At 39.9% G+C, this 13,404-nt stretch overlaps 1 long non-coding RNA gene across 1 annotated transcript; it reads right to left on the bottom strand.

The window, feature by feature from the left end:
* Positions 1 to 9,264: 9,264 nt before the first annotated feature.
* On the bottom strand, positions 9,265 to 13,404 carry LOC124874563. Its single transcript, XR_007039839.1, has 3 exons — positions 13,296 to 13,404; positions 9,807 to 9,882; positions 9,265 to 9,667 (listed from the first exon to the last, which is right to left on the bottom strand). It is a non-coding gene; the product is annotated as an uncharacterized LOC124874563 (long non-coding RNA).

Here is a 13,404-nt window from a genome sequence, read left to right as displayed (position 1 = left end):
AGGACATTATGTACAAACACTATTACAGAAAATAAAAGGAACACAACACTACAGTAAAACTCCACACCATTTGGTGGTAAAGGCGAAAAATCGTAGGCACAAAGTGTCAGGGCAGAAAACCGCTGTGAACAGAAGACCACAAGGCTAGATAGGGAAAGCGAACATCTCTGGCCACACTTTGTGGTTATTTAATTTATTACAGGACCCAATGAGCTATAAAGATGGACAAAACAAGCAGATTTCTACTGTCACTCATGATATGAGACTGCATGTCAGGTAAACGAGCAGGGCGGTATTTATCTCTAGGGGAAATTCAGTGGTAGACATTCAATCCAAAGTAGGTTTGGTGATAATGAAGTCATATCTCAGGATGATAATGCATCATAAAAATGAGCAAACTGCTTTAAAAAAAAAAAAGTTTCAGGAAAGGTAGAGATGGCCAGCACACAGACCAAATCTCAGTGGAGGATTCTTTTCAGCTGCTCCTTTATTCAGGGGTTGCAAACGTGCAAACAAACTTGACTCAACCGGGACAGGAAAAATTAGGAAACAATGCAAAATGTGATATCATCACTGAATATTGCAATGACGACGACTGCACAACCTGACCAAACACAGGAAAGGTTTAGATAGATTTAATGTCAGAGAAAGAAAAAGGAGGTTGTCTTTTCACACAGTGTATGTAAATATCTGGTTTCAACTGTATATTAAAGACAGATTTTGCAATGCTGTGGCAAACATATTACCTAATCCAGCCTCTTTACAGAAATATTGGAGCAAATGTCAGAGCTCACTGAGACCTAAAACGGCAAGACGGATATTTAAAAGAATGCAAATATGCAGGAAAAAAAGCCAGCCTGAAAGGAGTAGAACTTCTACGTTGGCAAAAAAAATATTCAAATATCTTTTCCATTCCCACAGTACTGGGAACAGCTGCTTTAAAACAACAGCACAGAGGACCACCCTGGTTAACCCGTGCAACGTACCTTAAGGCCATAGAGCAGGGCTTGACTGGAAAGACACGAAGACCCCACCACCTCACTGCACAGCAATCTGAAATGAAAAACAGAAGTTGTATGTTGAACAAAGCAGAAGCCTGACATGACATCACAAACATGTCCTGTATTCAACCTTTCTCAGCACACAACCGGTTACTTTAGAGCGCTTAGGAAACATTACTATTAGCACAATCTGAAGACCTCATCAGCAAACTGTGTGGCAATATGGCGACGCAGATGGTTACCGTTTTTAGACTGATAACATTTTAATAAAACATCCTGTTGAACTTTAGGGCCACTTTTGGTCAGAGCAAAAAAATGTCCGTCTACTGTTTGCTTCAGCCTGGTTTGCTCTGTATTGCAACAGGATTAAGTCCTCCTCCTCCTCCTGGGCACAGTAATAATCTGAAGATTACCACTACATCCAAGAGGAAATTACGTAAGCATTCACGGTAACCGCAATCTTCTTCCCTTTCATCATATTAATTGGCTAAAAGATTCCTTTGTCAGAGTCAGAGCAGTTAGCATCCTGTTTATTAAGTTAAAAGGAACTTCAATCCAATTAGATATAAATAAATACATTTAAAAAAAAGAGAACACTAGAACACAACACTAGAAACTTCTAACTTATCAAACCACATGCAAAGGCAGGAAGAACAAGCCCTTAGAGCAGACGTTGAGCTGTGAGAACCTCCACACCACACTGACTGTGTGAACAGACGTGACAACAGGTCAACAAAGGTAGATGAGAAATCAACTTTTAACTTAAACCATAAGCCGTCCTCTCAGCATACAACACCCCCCCCCCCCCCTAAATATAGGCTCAAAACAAAAAAAGATTCTTAGCAACCCTCACTTGCTTCTCACGGTGAAAAACCAGTGAATAATATATCTCACTTCCTGTTCCATCTCAGCGACTCCAAAACCCAAAAAAATGGAACCGCAGAACAAGCTAACCCTGCTTACATCCTGAACGCTTAGCATAACCAAGCCACGAACTAAGCTACTTCTCAATATCTAAGCACTTTTTAATTCTGGCTACAATGACACTTCTCTAATAATAATGTAACAAACAAATGAACATTTCTTTAAGTTACTTTAACATGTACAACTCAAATAATGCCTGTTTAAGAGAAAAGCAACATGGCAAGCAAAGCTGAACTAATCAATGGTTAACTTACCTTCATCTATTTTATCACTACCTGTAACTTTCGAAATGAATAGACTGGCCATCCAGGAAACAGCACATTTTGCTAACAAAGACGAGGTCTTATCTTGCTCTAGTCCCTCAGTTCAGTTTCATTTTGCCACACATCAACTTTCAACAACCACAACCAGAAAAAGATCTATAAATTTAATCAAGAAGCAACTCAGAAATGTTTGATAAATGACATTTATTAAACATTTCAGGCCAGACGACTGTCAGAATTAGTGAAAGAAAATATCTGGCCGCCTCCTATGCTAAATGGCAGGCCTGGCCTGCCGGAATCACAACTTCTTAAGCTAAGACGTCCCTGAATTCCTCCAATTAGAGAGGTAAGGGAGTCTCCACTTTTAGCATGTTTAAGATTGTCCTCTTTTTCCTCAAACGGGCATATAAAACCAGATGATTTGTGTCATTAATGCACCTTTAACAGGTCAACAACGTTAAACAGCTAGGGTTGTCTTAAGGACAAAAACAGGGTGTTTTCTTTGGCAGAAGCAGACCCAAACATCAATTATGCTCCAAACCCTCTTTCAAAAAGAAGAGGATAAACTTGCCCAGCAGGGCTCAATTATAGGTTATTTCTAGCTAGACTTAGTCCTAATTGTGCACTGCGTTTCCCACGTCTTCCAGTGCAATAAAATAAAAGAATACCTAACCTAAACTGGCTGATGTTAAGACCTAATTTTAGCTGCAAAAATAAGAGATCTTGCAAGATACAGCAGATAAAGCCAAATTTCAGATTTAAGACCACAAATGAAAAAAACGGGAAGAAATGTTGTTGATTTGTTGTGTTCAGATTGTCATTAAAAAAAGTCAGATATGGGTCACATATGGTCTAAAAAGTGGACTTGACCAGTGCCCTGACCATACCATCTCAACTGAGAAACATGTGGATGATATCATCATGCTGTTGAGATACATTTCAGCCGGGACAGGCAAGCTTGTCAGAGTTGATGGGAAGATGGACGGAGCCGTCACAATGAAATCCTGGAAGAAAGGCTGCTTGAGGTACATATTCATGTATTAGAATGATCCAGTCAAAGTCCAGACCAAAGTCCCATTGAGAATCTCTGGAAAGAATTGAAAACTGCAACTACAGCTGCTCTCCATCCAATGTGAGTCTGTAGATGTGCAAAGCTTATAGAAACGCACACCAAAAGGCCTGCAGCTTTAACTGCAGGGAAAGAATTAACTCCGGCAGGCATAAAATACTTGGCACTGGATACTTTTCACATTGTTATTTATACAAAAATCTGAACATAACTGCTCATATACTTTAAAGTTAATGATTTTAATACAGGGGTGTCCAAAGCGGACCCAGGGGCCAGCTCTGGCGGTTGATGCAGATATACATTTGGGTGCAATTTTTACTGATGGGAGGCCTATTCCAAAAAGATACAGCCAAATTAAAATCTTCCCAAAACGGCAAATGTAAGGTGCAAAACAAACCATTGATTAAGTATAAGCCATGTTTTTCCTTTTCATTTCATTTGATTTAATAGTAAATAAAACCACAAATAACCAGAGAGTTTTACTAAAAAGCTGACCTGGACACGCCCGTCAAAATGACCCAATCATAAGGCATCATGCATCATAGAAACACTTTTTTTGACCTAAAGATTTGAGTATTAAGCCTTTGTTGATGCACATGGAATTTCCCACAAACAAGTGAATGTTAAGTCCCCAAGAAAAACAATGTGATTTAAGTGCAACGCTTAGTGCAGGATATTGGTACCTAAAGGTCTGGGCCTTGCACACCATTCTTAGACAAACAGTAAGGTTTTATCCCTGTGTGTGCAGTTCCTCAAAATTCTATTTGTTCAGCTGTCTAATGATATCTACAGAACCAAATGCAAACACACAGATCTAAATGAATCCAACGGTTCAGTCCAGCTTTAGATACCATCCACCTTTGTAATCATAGCAAATCCCTGAGGCCTGGACACTTCTGGAGAGGTTTTGAAGAGGTTACATCAGGGTGTTATGTCAGTGCTATTAATGTTGAAGTAGCTGGAGCGGAAAAAGAAGAGAATTACCCAAAAAGGTAAGATTGCATGAAGTTGGAAAGCAGCTGAGACACAAATTAGTAACAATAAAGAATTTGAAATATGTTTCTATCAATGTTGCAGATTTTTACATCAGTTGATACTTGAAATGTTAAGAGACTGAGTTGTGATTTATAGTTGTGCATCATTTGTAGTCATTGCTGAAATGCTGAGTTAACAGTTAATCCTTGCAGGGGGCAGCTTAGTAAGAGGTCACAGTCGGGGTGTTTTACAGGGCTTGGGTTTTCCATCCCAAGACTCTTCAATGCCATTAATGACCTTACTAAATTAAAACAAACATACTAATTCACTGGAATTGTGCCCTAGATGATCAGATAGATGGTTCACAGCAATCTAGGGGTTTTTCCCTCCAGCGCATGTAAGGGAGGATAAAGTACACATCTGCATGGCTATCAAAAGCTTATCTTTTTTTGGCGTGGGTGGGGGGTGTCATAGGTCAGCGTTGGTAGTACACAGCAAGATCATGTTTGGAAAATTTTGATGTGTTGAGAAATAGCAAGATCATACAGTACCGATAAATTGTACTACGTTACCCCTTTTTCACATTTTGTTATGTTACAATTCCGAACTTCAAAGTATTTTAGTTGAATTTTATGTGATACTTATGATATTTACGAAGTAGATGGAAATTTATACATGGTGTTTAGGTGTGACTTGTATTCAGCAATGTTGAGTCAATACTTTTTATTCAATACTTTTGCTGCAGTTACAGCTGCAAGTCTTTTGGGCCGTGTCTCCTGGGGTGTTGCACATCTAGAGACTGACGTTTTTGCCCAATTTTCTTTGAAAATAGTTCAAGTAAAATCTGATTTGATGGGAGAGCATCAGTGAACATGAATTTTCAAGCCTTGTCAGAAATCATCAATTGGGTTTAGATCTGGACTTTGACTGGCCATTCGAGTATGTGAATATGGTTTGATTTAAAGTATTCTATTGTAGCTGTAGAAGCATGTTTAGGGTCATTGTCCTCCTAGAAGGTGAACCTCTGCCCCAGTCTAAAAAGTATTTCAAGGCATCTAACAGATTTTCTTCCAGATTTGCCAAGTATTTAGCTCCATCTCTCTTAGCATCAACTCTAACCAGGTCCCTGTCCATGCTGAAAAAAAAAAAATCATACACCAGTTGCAGCTGCAGTTGTATCACATGTTACATTTTGGGCTAAACTGTGCTCTGTGAGATGTTCAGAGCTTGGGAAATTGTTTTATAACCTAACTCTGTCATAAATCTCTCCACAGTTTGATGCCTGACCTGTCTCATGTGTTACTTGGTCTCTGTGATGCAGCTTGTTCACTGAAGTTCTCCAACAAACCTCTGAATATATATGGCAAATATTTATTGTGTGCTGGCCTATTAGGTAAGATCTGAATGAAACCAACTGAAATGTGACCTGACAAAATATGAAAATACTCAAAGGGGTATGGACGCTTTCACAAGTCACTATACATATTTGCCATCAAACTTAGGTGAAGAAATATGCACAACAAAGTTGCAATTATTAAGAGCATCAGCCACACAGATATGGTCGCAGGAGTACAAACAAACCGGTATTTTATCCGTCACACCACCTTCCTCTTAAGCAGTTGCCCATCTACCCCTTCAGCCACACAGCAGACTGATCAGACTCCTTTCTGTCTAGGACTGTCTGAACAAGTGCTTTGTATACGAGCAGGGGGAAAAAATCAAGTCCTCCTCCTCAGAGCAATGTCAGATGCAAAGCTGAAAGTTCGCCTAATGTTATGCTATTGCATAAGAGTCACTGTGCTCAGACACTTACTGTGATTTCAAAAAAAGTGACCTTACACGAACAAAATATGTGTTGTTGTTAGTTATATACATGTATACTGAAAAACGGTGGCTTAAATCTGTTTGGTCATTTTGACTGCTGCGGGTAAACTTCTTTATTAAGTTAGGTTAAATATTTTTCCTCCATTACAAAGAGACACTAAAGCCATAAACAACTTGAAACTAACCTTCATAAAAAAAAAAAAGACACATAGGATTTACATTAGGCTTTAGTTAGTACTTGCCTAGCATTCTCACTGTATTGAGGAAAATGCTAATGTTGAGCAAGGAGCTAACTAGCACCAGCAACTTGCTTTAGCTCACCAGCCAGTTGTAAAGGCTAAAAACACGGTCCACAAGCCAGCAACATACCAAATATTAGGGACTAACCTAACTGCCAAACAGCGAGACAATCACTGACAACACGTCCGGGAGCGGTGTTTTACCATTTAACTTGCAAAGAGGGAAGGCGATTAACTCTAACACTAGCAGAACAGCCAAACTCCTTCTTTAGCATGCTATGGCAGCCAATTCTGAAAGGCTAACGTTAATCTTAACAAAGTTAGTAACTCAAGTCAACACTAGCTGCGTTTGACAGCAGACACCTTTTTCTTAATTTCAGCAGTATTTGTAAATGCTGGCGTTACTTACAACGTTTGCTTCTTCCTCCTTTTAGTTGAGCTAGGTCGCTAGCTTGCAGACGTTCTTTTCATTTGCCGAGCTTTCTGGCCCTCCTCCATTGGAAGGATTTGCGTAGTGGTGTGAATGCTTTTTTCTCTTTTTTTTTCGCAGTCTGTTTGTGAGTCGGTAGAGGTCCTTGACAGAGCCAACAGCAGACTTTTGGCTCCTCCTTCTTGGTCTTTATTGGCTGTAAAAATACTCCTACAAGAAGGACAATTTTCTGATTGGATAAAAAACATTGCGATGTTAAGCAGATGACGTGTTGATTGGATAACGTCTTTTGGAGGACGGCATTGGCAGAGATGACGTTCGTTTGTATCCTGGCGTACACCGATATGTGCTGTATTGGGCGGGGAACTGAAAGGAAGTACAACCGCTAAAATGACTAAATTACATATAAAGATGCTGACAAGGTGCTTAAGTTTTTTTTCCTGTTTGCTTTAGATCTACAGTGGAAGACTCAATGTGGCGTATATAACCGTTTTAAGTGGAAAGTGTGTAAATAATTTTTTTAAGCACTGACATGTGAATAGAATGCATTGTACATGTTTTGTTTTATGCTTAAATTAAAAATCAACTTAAAATGATATCTGTTGAATTTGTGATTGCAACGTGACAACATATAAACAAGTTCAAGGCTTATGAATACTTCTGTAGTACTAGCACTTTAATACTGATCAATATTTACTGATAATATATTAATATGTATTTTCAACATTTTATTTTAGAAATATCAAGTTACCTTTAAGAAATGAGATGCAACTCATTGCACCAGTTGGGGTTAAATAACTTTACACAATACAAACAAACATAATTACCCATACAGTAATTATCTAATGGGAGGCTTCTTCCTATTTGCTTAATTAAAGCCAACAACTGAAAATATGTCTTATATTCTAGGTTCTTCAAAGTAGCCACCTTTTGCTTTGATTACTGCTCCGCACACTCTTGGTATTCTGTTGATGAGCTTCAAGAGGTCGTCACCTGAAATGATTTTCACTTCACAGGTGTGCCCTGTCAGGTTTAATAAGTGGGATTTCAAGCCTTATAAATGGGGTTGGGACCATCAGTTGTGTTGTGCAGGAGGTGGATACAGTACACAGCTGATAGTCCTACTGAATAGACTGTTAGAATTTGTATTATGGCAAGAAAAAAGCAGCTAAGTAAAGAAAAATGAGTGGCCATCATTACTTTAAGAAATGAAGGTCAGTCAGTCCGAACAATTGGGAAAACTTTGAAAGTGTCCCAAATGCAGTCGCAAAAACCATCAAGTGCTACAAAGAAACTGGCTCACATGAAGACCGCCCCAGGAAAGGAAGACCAAGAGTCACCTCTGCTGCGGACGATAAGTTCATCCGAATCACCAGCCTCAGAAATCGCAGGTTAACAGCAGCTCAGATTAGAGAACAGGTCAATGCCACACAGAGTTCTAGCAGCAGACACATCTCTAGAACAACTGTTAAGAGGAGACTGTGTGAATCAGGCCTTCATGGTAAAATAGCTGCTAGGAAACCACTGCTGAGGACAGGCAACAAACAGAAGAGACTTGTTTGGGCTAAAGAACACAATGAATGGACATTAGACCAGTGGAAATCTGTGCTTTGGTCTGATGAGTCCAAGTTTGAGATCTTTGGTTCCAACCACCGTGTCTTTGTGCGGCACAGAAGAGGTGAACGGATGGACTCTACATGCCTGGTTCCCACCGTGAAGCATGGAGGTGGAGGTGTGATGGTGTGGGGGTGCTTTGTTGGTGACACTGTTGGGGATTTATTCAAAATTTAAGGCATACTGAATCAGCATGGCTACCACAGCATCTTGCAGCAGCATGCTATTCCATCCGGTTTGCATTTAGTTGGATCATCATTTATTTTTCAACAGGACAATGACCCCAAACACACCTCCAGGCTGTGTAAGGGCTATTTGACCAAGAAGGAGAGTGATGGGGTGATGCGCCAGATGACCTGGCCTCCACAGTCACCGGACCTGAACCCCATCGAGATGTTTTGGGGTGAGCTGGACACAGAGTGAAGGCAAAAGGGCCAACAAGTGCTAAGCATCTCTGGGAACTCCTTCAAGACTGTTGGAAAACCATTTCAGGTGACGACCTCTTGAAGCTCATCAACAGAATGCCAAGAGTGTGCGGAGCAGTAATCAAAGCAAAAGGTGGCTACTTTGAAGAACCTAGAATATAAGACATATTTTCAGTTGTTTCACACCTTTTTGTTCAGTATATAATTCCACATGTGTTAATCCATAGTTTTGATGCCTTCAGTGTGAAGCTATAATATTCAGTCATGAAAATAAAGAAAACTCTTTGAATGAGAAGGTGTGTCCAGACTTTTGGTCTGTACTGTATATATATATACATATACCTCTGTAACCTGCAGTGCATTTTTTTAATGTTCTATTTGTTACATTTAATTGTTGAATAAAATGTTTTACCACTAATTAGTTTCTCCTACAGAGCCAAGAAGTCAAGAAAGGTGTGTTATGTTGTAGTAGGTAGGAGGATGATCAGACGTTACCAAATTACACATTTTTCCTTAATGTACATGGATAAAAAATGCCAATATTTAATTTTTCACTCGGCAGAAAGTCTGCTGCCACAAAACAATGATGCTGTTTATCTACTTAGATTATATTATAGTAAGAATCTTGCTTGTATGGATGTTGATAATTAAACCAAATAACACTGCAATAGAGACTTTGTACTCTTGTTCACAAGGTGGCATTTGCTCAGATAAAACAAAACAATATTTGCATTTCTACTGTATGACTGATGGTATTCTTGCGCCCTCTAGTGGATTTTCTAAAGGAAAAAAAGACAACTTAAAGGACACTATAACTTCCATGACGTGTATGTGCATTGTAAATACAGAAATGCAGCATCTGGTAAATTCGCAGAACCACGTTCTTCCTTGGTGATGTTGGGGCTGAAAAATAAAACAGATGTAAGGTGAACACAGGTCAAGTTAGCATGCATTTAAAGGAAAAAAATACTTGTAAAGATGCTGAAAATGAATTCAGTTTGCTTTGACTTTTCATACCTCTGTTGAGAATAGCTTTGTGTACCTTTGATTTTAAGCTTCTTCTGCAGGTCCAGCTTGAGGTTTATCCTCGCATTTTTTCACACTCATGATGGCAGTGTCTGTTGAGATGAAAAAATTATAAGTGACGTACACAGTGGGAGTTTTTTGACATGGGTAAAATGGCTGTCCACCCAGGGCACCAATCTAATCATGGGATGGCCTATGCTCACCGACATCTGGCAGCTGCACCCCAAACAAGTCTTCTGTTGCTGGTTTTATGTGTGGTTAATAACGATTAAGTGACCATCTGTGATGTGAAGGTTGTTGATGGAATAGATGACCCAAACGTTTGTCACTAAACTAAAGCATTATATGATTTTTGTGTTAGATAATGCCTGATATAATTTTAAATATTGCATCACTTACACTATTCAAATGAAAGACTTGGAAAAATCTATCCAAATGTGAGTGCAGCATGTGCCAGATCTCATCAAGATCCGGCCTACGTTAGGACATGTTCTGGAATCGCCCCTCCTTATACGAATTCTGGTCAAATGTTTATGTAGCCCTTTCATACATATGTATTAAAATATTATAGTCAGCCTTTATCTCCATCTTTCAGGTACCTCCTCCAAATTTGACGGTTACGTCGTCTCAATTAAGAGTAGTAGCTTTTGCTTCACTTATGGCTCAAGGCCTCGTTCTTCTTCAGTGGAAAAAAGATAGACCTCCGTCCTTCAACAACTGGATTTGAGAAATCCTATGTTACAGTTGGAGAAACTGAGATACAGCAGAGCCGATCAGCATGAAAAATTCAGATAAAGTTGGTCCTCCTTTATAGAATCTGTCGAGCACTTAAATGTGACAGAAGTATGCATTCTGCTTTTTTAATCAGCTGATGATTTGTAGCAAAGAAGTGTCACTGCATGTATAGTTTACTGTGCTGTGTTATTAAGTTTTATTTTATTTTGATGTTGTTTCACTGAACATTATGTGTCATCAATCCACGTATCATTTAATTTATGTGTCTTGGTGGGTATAAGTATAAAATACATTTTATTGGACCTGGGCTGGTCAGATATTAGCTGGTTTTGTCTGAATTGAGGTTTTTTAAAATGCTGTTTGAAATTTACTCTTTATTCTGCTTGCAAAAACAAAAATGACAATTTTGATGCTTTTTTTGGCATCCGATGTAGACAAGCATAAAAACTGCAATATGTAGACTGGTCAGACTTTGACTAAGTTGTTATATACCAACTACAGATTCTCTAAAGCATATAAATGATTTGTGAAATCTTATCAGCAGAGAGGAAAAGGTGTTGTGTTACAAATATTCTCACTTTCAGAAAAAAAAAAAAAAAAAAAAAAACACGTGGTGAAGCAAAGACATATTTCACTGCTTGTGGAAAACATTGGTAGTCTGGAAGGGTGACAAATGCTCATTCTGTAGCCATGGCAAACAGGCTCTGGGTGACGGGTCAAACAAAGAATGGTTCAAGACGTCTTTATGAGGACCAGAAAATCGAGGCACGTGATGTCACCCCAGACAGCAGAGCCAGGGTCACACCCTGGAGCCAGCCCTGGGGTCGGGACTCATCATAGAGCGCCTGGAGTGGCCCGGGAGAGGTGGCGGGCTGGGGTGGGTTTGTTGTTGTCCCCCAGCTCAGCACACATTTGTGAACAGGGTACTGTTTCTACACATTGCAGAACATAACGAAGGATGTCCCAGTGAGACATGGTTAGAATTCTAAAGTTACAATAATTGCACCAGAAGCTTTCCTCTTGGCACTCTTTCCAAACCTTCCTTACATCTTCCCTGTGGACATGACAGTCACTCAGAGGACACACACAGGACAGGTTAGGCATAGTTTCTGCCACACAGTTGCACATACAGGTCCTTCTCAAAATATTAGCATATTGTGATAAAGTTCATTATTTTCCATAATGTCATGATGAAAATTTAACATTCATATATTTTAGATTCATTGCACACTAACTGAAATATTTCAGGTCTTTTATTGTCTTAATACGGATGATTTTGGCATACAGCTCATGAAAACCCAAAATTCCTATCTCACAAAATTAGCATATCATTAAAAGGGTCTCTAAACGAGCTATGAAACTAATCATCTGAATCAACGAGTTAACTCTAAACACCTGCAAAAGATTCCTGAGGCCTTTAAAACTCCCAGCCTGGTTCATCACTCAAAACCCCAATCATGGATAAGACTGCCGACCTGACTGCTGTCCAGAAGGCCACTATTGACACCCTCAAGCAAGAGGGTAAGACACAGAAAGAAATTTCTGATCGAATAGACTGTTCCCAGAGTGCTGTATCAAGGCACCTCAGTGGGAAGTCTGTGGGAAGGAAAAAGTGTGGCAGAAAACGCTGCACAACGAGAAGAGGTGACCGGACCCTGAGGAAGATTGTGGAGAAGGGCCGTTCCAGACCTTGGGGGACCTGCGGAAGCAGTGGACTGAGTCTGGAGTAGAAACATCTAGAGCCACCGTGCACAGGCGTGTGCAGGAAATGGCTACAGGTGCCGCATTCCCCAGACCTGGGCTACAGAGAAGCAGCACTGGACTGTTGCTCAGTGGTCCAAAGTACTTTTTTCGGATGAAAGCAAATTCTGCATGTCATTTGGAAATCAAGGTGCCAGAGTCTGGAGGAAGACTGGGGAGAAGGAAATGCCAAAATGCTAGAAGTCCAGTGTCAAGTACCCACAGTCAGTGATGGTCTGGGGTGCCGTGTCAGCTGCTGGTGTTGGTCCACTGTGTTTTATCAAGGGCAGGGTCAATGCAGCTAGCTATCAGGAGATTTTGGAGCACTTCATGCTTCCATCTGCTGAAAAGCTTTATGGAGATGAAGATTTCATTTTTCAGCACGACCTGGCACCTGCTCACAGTGCCAAAACCACTGGTAAATGGTTTACTGACCATGGTATCACTGTGCTCAATTGGCCTGCCAACTCTCCTGACCTGAACCCCATAGAGAATCTGTGGGATATTGTGAAGAGAACGTTGAGAGACTCAAGACCCAACACTCTGGACACTCTGGATGAGTTAAAGGCCGCTATCGAAGCATCCTGGGCCTCCATAAGACCTCAGCAGTGCCACAGGCTGATTGCCTCCATGCCACGCCGCATTGAAGCAGTCATTTCTGCCAAAGGATTCCCGACCAAGTATTGAGTGCATAGCTGTACATGATTATTTGAAGGTTGACGTTTTTTGTATTAAAAACACTTTTCTTTTATTGGTCGGATGAAATGTGCTAATTTTGTGAGATAGGAATTTTGGGTTTTCATGAGCTGTATGCCAAAATCATCCGTATTAAGACAATAAAAGACCTGAAATATTTCAGTTAGTGTGCAATGAATCTAAAATATATGAATGTTAAATTTTCATCATTACATTATAGAAAATAATGAACTTTATCACAATATGCTATTTTTTTTAGAAGGACCTGTAACTGACTCATCATGACTCAGATTACTCATCAGTAATCTGAGTCATGTCTTTGATCATCTCTTACCCTCCAGCTCTGTTTAGCTGGAGCTGAATCAGAGCACCGGTCGTTTCCTCTGTCTTCACTGTTGTAGTTTGTCCACTCTCTTCAGAACGCATAATGGAGGAGCTTTCAG

Source organism: Girardinichthys multiradiatus, chromosome 9, assembly GCF_021462225.1.
Source record: "Girardinichthys multiradiatus isolate DD_20200921_A chromosome 9, DD_fGirMul_XY1, whole genome shotgun sequence".
NCBI classification, from domain to species: Eukaryota; Metazoa; Chordata; class Actinopteri; order Cyprinodontiformes; family Goodeidae; genus Girardinichthys; species Girardinichthys multiradiatus.
The sequence above is the reverse complement of the archived record's forward strand: the minus strand, read 5'-3'. Positions and strand labels throughout refer to the sequence as shown.